The 7,922-nt window shown below is 44.6% G+C and overlaps 1 long non-coding RNA gene across 1 annotated transcript; it reads left to right on the forward strand.

The window, feature by feature from the left end:
• Positions 1-507: 507 nt before the first annotated feature.
• Positions 508-7,609, forward strand: LOC128410978 (uncharacterized). Its single transcript, XR_008329658.1, has 2 exons — positions 508-781; positions 7,014-7,609. It is a non-coding gene; the product is annotated as an uncharacterized LOC128410978 (long non-coding RNA).
• Positions 7,610-7,922: the final 313 nt, after the last annotated feature.

Consider the following 7,922-nt stretch of genomic DNA (forward strand, 5'->3'; position numbering starts at 1 on the left):
CCCAATATTTTATTCAAGTTGGCACCTCTGGTTAGGTGCTTCCCAACCAAAGAACAGAAAGCCATTCCAACAGCACTGACTGTAATGAAGGATCAATCTCTGCCACCCTGCCAAACAAACCCTGCTGTATAATCAATAAATGTGTGGCGTGAGGTCTTGGGAACTATAGTTTGTCCCCACAGAGCAAAAATACTCAGCACCCTTCACGAACTACAGTTCCCAGGATTTTCGGGGGGGGGAGGCGAGACAGTTAATTGTAGGTGTGGATATGCCAAAAGGCTAATTGATCTGTGTTAAACGAACAATTCGCTCTAAAATATAAGGCAACACCTTGCCTTAGAAATAAACGGCCGGTCCTTTGTGCTGGTCTGTGCTTGACCTCGACCAACCCACCCGGAGTCCTTCATGGCGGGCACTGAACCTCTGAAGGAGAGGAAAGTGAAATGACCTCCAAACTCCCCTCCCTCGGCAGGCAGCGAAGATTAAACCCTTCAAGGCATTGCCAAAGAACAGAAAGAGCAAAGGCGCAGCCGGCGCGTATGTGGCAGGAGGAGACGGAGGAAGGGCCCCGCCTGCTCGCGGTCTCACACGCAGCCCTTGATGGTGCGTCGGAAACTGAATAGGGGGGATAGAGGGGGGAGATCCGCCACACGCGGCGCAGCAGTTTCCATGCGCGCCGGAGGAGGAGGAGGAGCCCGCCTCCATTCGCTACGTGCAGAGTCGCGAGTCCGCACCAGCAGCCGGCGGAGGCGAGGAGAGAGGGAGTCTGTCCGTCTCCCAGGTGGGCGGGAAGAGGAGGGGCCGGGCGCGCGCGCGCGGGAAGCAGCTGCTCTGGGAAAGGTGCCGCTCGCTTCGCGCGAGCCGGATTTACAAAGGCGGCGGGCGGGGGGGGGGGCGCGGTGGATTGAGAGAGTGTGTCAGGAGGAGGCAGGTGGCGAAGGCCGGAAAGATAACGCCGGCTTGCGAGGAGGTCTCCTGCGGGATTTCGTTTCGTTTGGCATATAGACGTTTTGTGGCGCTCCTGTTGTGAAACACGTTTCTGCCCGGTTTCTCCTACATTATAATGAGCGAGGAGAAGGAGTTGGGGGGGGGGGGCAGGCGAGACATGGCTTTGTTATCACGCTTGCCCCCCCCCGCCTCCCTCCCTCAAGGTCTCTGGTACCTGTGGCAACCCGTCCAGAGAACCTGCGCGCGCGCATTCAGAGACCGTATTTTTGTTCCTTCATCTCCCCAACTGCACATGTTGCCATTAGCTCGTCGAAGAAACACACCATAGATATTGGGGGGGGGGGTCCGGCTTCCAACACACCCGCTCTGCTCCTAAGAAACAGACCGCGCCAAGCAGTCGAGAGATCTGGGATGAATCTCCCGTCGCTCCCCGTCTGTCAGGCTTCGGGAGGTGACCCCGCGGCTGTGAGCGCACTGTCTGGAAGCAAAGGAACAGGGCGCTGGGTAGAGTCTGAACTTTTCCCAGAACAGGGTTTCGGGGACGAGGCATCTTGCCCTGTATAGGCAGGGGCTAGATTATGGGGTGTGGAACAATGAACACACTGGCTGCTGGAGATCCAATATATGTGTGTGTGTGTGTGTGTGTGTGTGTTTAATGCGAATAACAGCCATAGGGAAGTGGGGCGCACTATTTGGGCAGTAACCATGGCACCTGCGGAAGTATAGCTAAACCTCATGCTTTGCCTTCTTGAAATCCCCACCATGGTGCTATTGGGAAAGCATGCAGGCCCCATTCTCCCCTCCTGTGATCCTCACTCCCACTGTGGTTGCCCGTTTTAAAAAGCTCCAGAGTTCTTGTTTAGGATCTCCCACATCACTTCTAGTTTTGCTTTCGAAGAAATTTATGGCACAGAACAACTCCGTGTAATATGCCAGTCTATTGCCCTCTGATCAGTCACCAGATAAAATAAGCCAAGAGCTGCTCTTGTACCAGGTTATGTCAACACATCAAACCTGGTCAAGTCCTGCCTCAGCCACTTCACACTTGACACAGTTGTGTTTGGGGAATAAAGTATGACTAGCAGGCACGTATTCTTAAACACTGGGGAATAAGCCCCAGGGGGACATAATTGTGGCCTCAGCTCCCCAGTGCTTATTCACAGTGCATTTACACACTGACAAATGTACACTTTTTATATACAAGTGCTTTCGGTATAGACCGTGCAGTAAGTGTGAAGTGGCCCTTCCTTCAGCAAATCGTTTTCACTACACCTCTGTTTCAGAGCTGTCAACACTTTGTGGTGTGTGTTTGTGTGCTCTCCCAATATATCTCTAAAAGAAAGGTTAAAGGGAAACATCCTTGCTTATTAGCCTTTCATCATCTCATATGGCAACCATGTGATTCCCATATTAGAATGATGTAATTCTAATCAGGAATAATGCATTCGCTCGTAAAAATTATTTTGGCTTCTTGGCCTTTTGGCTAAAATCAAGTGTAAACATCATTTGGGTGGAATCATTTTTTAAGCATGTAGGAAAAGCACACATCCACCTGTGTATAGCTCAAGGCAACGGCAGCTGTGGAAATGAGATGCAGTGCAACTGATAAACAGTTAGGTGGTGAAATGGTGAAGAGGGAAAGAGAGGTAATGGTTACAGTACATGTAAAAGTCCTACTTCCCAAGCTGATATAATTTCATTAATACGGGGGTGGGGGACAGAGCAAGCTGCTGCAAGGAAGCTGAAAAGATCACAAGGAGATGCTTTAGTGTGTGGAAAGTGTCTCTTGGTCTTGAGGAATAAATAGTGGCTGAGTTTGAAAGGAGACATGTATGCCTTTCTCCAAGAGTCTGTGGTTTTAGCATGTCCAGGAACTAAAATGTATTCCTTATTGCTAAATGGTTCTCCACTTGTGAGGGTGGACAGCAAGGGAGATTAGGAAAGTGCCACCAGAAGCACATAACTCTTGCCTGGCTTGTAAAACCTATAAGAAATTTCAGAGCTCGGTGGGGGCAGAGATTTGTGGTGAAAAGCCTTGGACCTGCCCTTGCAACCTTTAATTCTAATCTTCTGAAATACAGCACCAGATCTCTAAACCCCCCATTCCTATTATATCTGCAGCTCACTGCTGCTAAGGTACTGATCTCTATACCAGCCATTTCCTGGAAATGTGCTGAGCTGTCCTGCTGTGACCCTGATCTTTGGGACAAATTCCTGATTTTGCTGGTGATTGTTCATTTTTTCTTGATATCAGTGAATTTGATAAAATTGTTTATTTCCTGAATTTATTGCAAAAGCAAAATCAGATTCTTGGATCATAATGTTGACTTAAGGTTAATCAAATGTTGTGTGTGTGTGTGTGTGTGTGTGTCCTTTCTTTCTTCCCAGGATGTGTCAATACAATTTGCATTCATAACAGATATTTAAAAGGGGCACAAGGTAGCTTCTAGAAAACATCTCATAGTTTAACAATTTGAAATTCTGTGGAAAGAGCAAGCAAAAACAGATTATTACTTAGACATTCTGTCAAAACCATTTTATTTTACTACGTATTTGAGTTATGCTGAATTTTTCTCTGCTACATTGATCATTGTAAATGTGTTCTGTTTGTTTTTGATGGCTGTATTGGTCAATATTTTAATTATAAGTGAAAGTTGCATTGGGAGTTACTCTTTTTAGGGCCAAAAGTTGGGATATTAATGGTTTTACAACAATTAATTAAGGATTAATATTTGGTCAGACCAACTGTCCATTTTCTGGCCCCATACTGTGTCTTCCAAAAGTGTCCAGTAAAAGTGGTGTTAGTAAGTTTTAAGAGTGCATTATACTCTCTTATTTTTAAGCAGGCAGACTTAATTCTGTGCTATTCACTCCCATTCTCTGGATTGCTAGTGATATCTCTATAAGCTTAAGGAAGGATACTGCAAATTCATCGTTGTTGAGGGCATGGAAAGTGTCCTGACTGAAACTCTGGAGAGGAGAGCTGTTGCCAGTCATTGTTAACAATAACGATGAATACCCAATTAGATTAGGGGTGGGAAACCTTTGGCCCTCCAGATGTTGCAGAACTACACCTTCCATCATCCTTGGCCATGCTTGTTCAGCAACATCTGGAGGGCCAAAGGTTTCCCATATCTATACTAGAAGGACCAATAATCAGCTTCCTATGGTCCCCTCCAGAGCAGTTACCAAGGCATGTGCCAGCTCTTAGAAGGTGGGTAGATGTTTGTTGGCAGTACTGAAAAAGGGAAATCCCAGTCGTGCTGCTGGTGCACAGCCCAGTGCTGCATTTAGCTGAGAGGATGGTATTGCCTTCATCTTTCTCTCTGACTTACATACTCAGACCTCTGAATCGTTCAAAACTCATCATGCAAAAATGAAAAGGAAGCTGCTGATTCAGACCTTCGTTGCCTTACCTTAAGATAAAATTTGGCAGTCACTTGGACTGTGGCTATTCATACAGAAATCCATTATAAATGGGATCAACACGTGTCTTGTCAGTTCTGCAATCATGTAAAAAGTAATGATAAATATCAAGAATAGGTATATTAGCTGCACATTCCCAGGACAGCAAGTGCAAGCATAAAACTGATGTAAGTTTTTAAAAACCCATTAAATCAGTAACAAACAAGAACCATAGCATACCAGAGTTGGCAGAGTTTGCCAAAACAACTCAAAGCAGTGTTTTTAAAGGCCTGTGATAATGCAAAGATCTTAATCTGGCACAAAAAGAAATGAGTAGGAACCAGTTGAGCCTCCTTGGGAAGAGCTTTTCTCAGCTGCAGAGCCACAGATGAAAAAGCCCTCTGCAGTTGCCACCCACTTACAGTAAATTCATCAGCCGCTAGTGCTGTTTCAAAACTGGTATATGATTCCTAGGGCTAGTCCCAGCTGGCAGCCTAGTAGCTGTATTCTAAACTACATCAAGTATTCAGACAAGACATTTAGAGGCCTTTCCATTTTACAATTAAAACTTCTGTATTTCATGGGACTAATATGACAATACAACCTCTCTTGGTGTCCTTCACACATACACAATATAATTTTACATGAGACACAGCAATAGCAGAGTAACATGGAGCAATGGTTACCCTACAGTCCATTGTTAGGGATCTACCATTACCTTTCAGAGTTACCAAATGGGAAATTAACTTACCTCTTCCAATTGCCTTCAGCTGACTCTGATGTCAAATCATTGTGTGCCAGCAACAGGTTCATGGTGCACTCAAAGGCTGGATGAAGGCTCAAACTGGATGAATGAGAGATTATGTGAAGCCAAAATAGTCAAATATTGATTCCTGTTGGTTGCCTGAATAAGGTCTCACCAATCAGCAGCATCCTTCCTTCAAACAAGAAGTCTACCCAACAAGGAGGACTATATTATGTTAACTATAACAGTGGTGGCTAACTAAGAAGCTATTATAGTGTGCCTTGCCAGTCCCTGAATCACTTTAAACTAGCAGCAGAACTGTCCACTTTCGTTTTTCTTCAATCTGCTATCTTCTTGCTGAGATTTCCCTTCGAGGTAATTCCAGACCTCTGTATTACTACTTCTCATGACTGTGCAAGAAAGTCTGTATTTCCTACAATAGCTGATTTATAAGGACCTAGCGTTATATTCAGCTTCTCTGTTAAAAACAATTACTTGACATTTCATATATCTCAGTGTGTAACCAAAAGCAATCCAGGAATGTGATGAAATATCTGCCATATTCCAAGGACCAGGAGAAGCCCAATATTATAATGCGAAGGCTGATAAATCAGGCTTTTCTGCAGTGTTACAAAGTTCTGGACAACAACCTAATGTCTAGATGAGCAAAGAATCATTGCTGGTGTGAAGAAGGGTTCCCAACAAAGCTATTTATCCCCAGCTAGCAATTAGCAAAGACGAGATGAGAAGAATGACATAGAAATAATACTTCCAAGAGGGAAATAATAGTGGTTAAGATAAAGCGCACTCCTCCCATTAGGAATTGCTCCTCCCTTACAGGGCTTTGTATCTTTGCACCCTCCCCCTTTCCCTTCAGCCCTAGAACAAGAGTCTAATGCAAGCAGAGGAAAGTTAAGCACAGCTGCAAATCTAATCAGAACTGCCCTGGCAGGCAGGCATGCACAGCTGGGAGCTGGAAATGCTCTTTTCCAGGCACAAATTGATACCAAATGGAGCAGATGGAAGAAGGCCAGTTATTATGGCTCATGACTCGTGCGTCTAGATCTCAAAAAATAGTTTTAGACCTAGAAGCATCACCAGATGACTGAGCATTGCTGGGAAGTTTGGGACGGGGGGTTGAATCACATGAAGTGCTTTTGATCTTTTATATATATATATAAAATGAGCCAAAGGAAGAAGTCAACCCAGTTTGAATTTGCAAATGGTAATCTGGTTGTCTGAGAGTTGTCAGTAGCCCTGGTAGTGAGTGAGCCTACAAAGATCTACATGGCCCAGAAGACCAGTTCATCTGGTGTACTCTCAGATCAAGTTTACTTGCTTCATCAATCAAAAAGGCAATTTATGTATTGTTACAAATCTATATTTGTCTATACTGTAGACTAGGGATGGAGATTCTGTGGTCCTCCAAATGTTGTTGGACTTTAGTTCCCATCAACCCCGTCTAGGGTGGTCAATCAGGGATTGTGGGAACGTAGTTTAGTATCTGACGGGCCACAGGTTCTCATTCTTGAAGCAGACTATGGACCAATGCACTGTCCATTGGAAAAAGTGGAGAATTATTTTCTGTCTAGCCTGATATCATATACCCGATCTCTGCTGTCTTCCTAGCGAAGCAGCCTGCGTGCTCAGACTCAAGCCACATTTTGTTGAGCTGTATTTCAGCCCACTGAAGGGCTTTGTAGCCGAGTGCTGAATAATTCTTTGTGCATATGCTTCGATAGCCACTTCCCACCAGAAAAGATAACAGTAGTCTGCCATGGCTTTGCATAGATCCTAGAGTACACCTTGTGCATCCATAGAACTACTGTATCTCCATGCCATGAGAATGAATCTGCTATATACACAACAGATTATGTCATACACTTAATTTCTTTTTTCTTTTCTTTTTTGGTAGAGCACTTTAATATGGAAAACTTTATGGAAGTACAGCATTTATGGAAGCCTCCTTAGGAAACCAAAGGGATGTGTATGTTGGACCTTAGTCTTCCACCATAACTTTCTTCATTCACCTACATGAATATTTTCTTTATTAACAGAATGGAGAGCCAAGGAAGATGGATACTTAAGAGCTTGTTCCAAGTCACACAAAAGGTCTGGAGGAAAAGTTAGTCTTGAATTCAATGGACTCCAGTGTAAGCCAAGTTGATGCTCTGATTTCATTTTCTCTTTTCAAGCTGTTCCCTTGTACACCAAGACACTGGAATATAACTGAATCGCATCCACCCACATGTGATGGTATAAAGACACAGGTCTGAACTTTATCTCTGGAGTGCCCCCTCCGGAATTATTGCTTCTTGTATAGAAGTAGTTTCCCCTTCCTCCAGTAAATTTGTTGTGGAAGTATTAGAAATGTTACATTCCTTTGGGGCAATGAGTTTCCTCAGTATGACCAGGACCAAAACCCCATCTGTGAAGACAAAAGCAAGAAGAAATACAACTCTTTGTATTGTGGTGAATGATTAAACTCTGCTGTAAAAGTCTGAGAACTGACACTGAACTCTGTGTAGCTATCTACCCTAGAACCACTGACTTGATATCTGAGGAAGAAGGCAAGTAAAGGAAGGAAATGCCACAAAGAATCTTCTTCCTGGTTCCTTAGTGCCAGGGGGCGGGGGGCGACAGAGATGGGAACATGCTTTGGGCATACAAAGTTAGCAAAATTGGGGGGGGCGACTATTGTTAGTAAACCATAACATATCCAAAGGTATACCTAGCAGTTGGCCCCAGCCAAGGGCACAGGCAGGGGGCGGCAGCGCAAAAATCACACCTCTGGCTTAGAGTGGCTAGGAACCCACCCACCTGC

The sequence above is a fragment of the Podarcis raffonei genome, chromosome 3, assembly GCF_027172205.1.
Source record: "Podarcis raffonei isolate rPodRaf1 chromosome 3, rPodRaf1.pri, whole genome shotgun sequence".
In the NCBI taxonomy this organism is placed as follows: domain Eukaryota; kingdom Metazoa; phylum Chordata; class Lepidosauria; order Squamata; family Lacertidae; genus Podarcis; species Podarcis raffonei.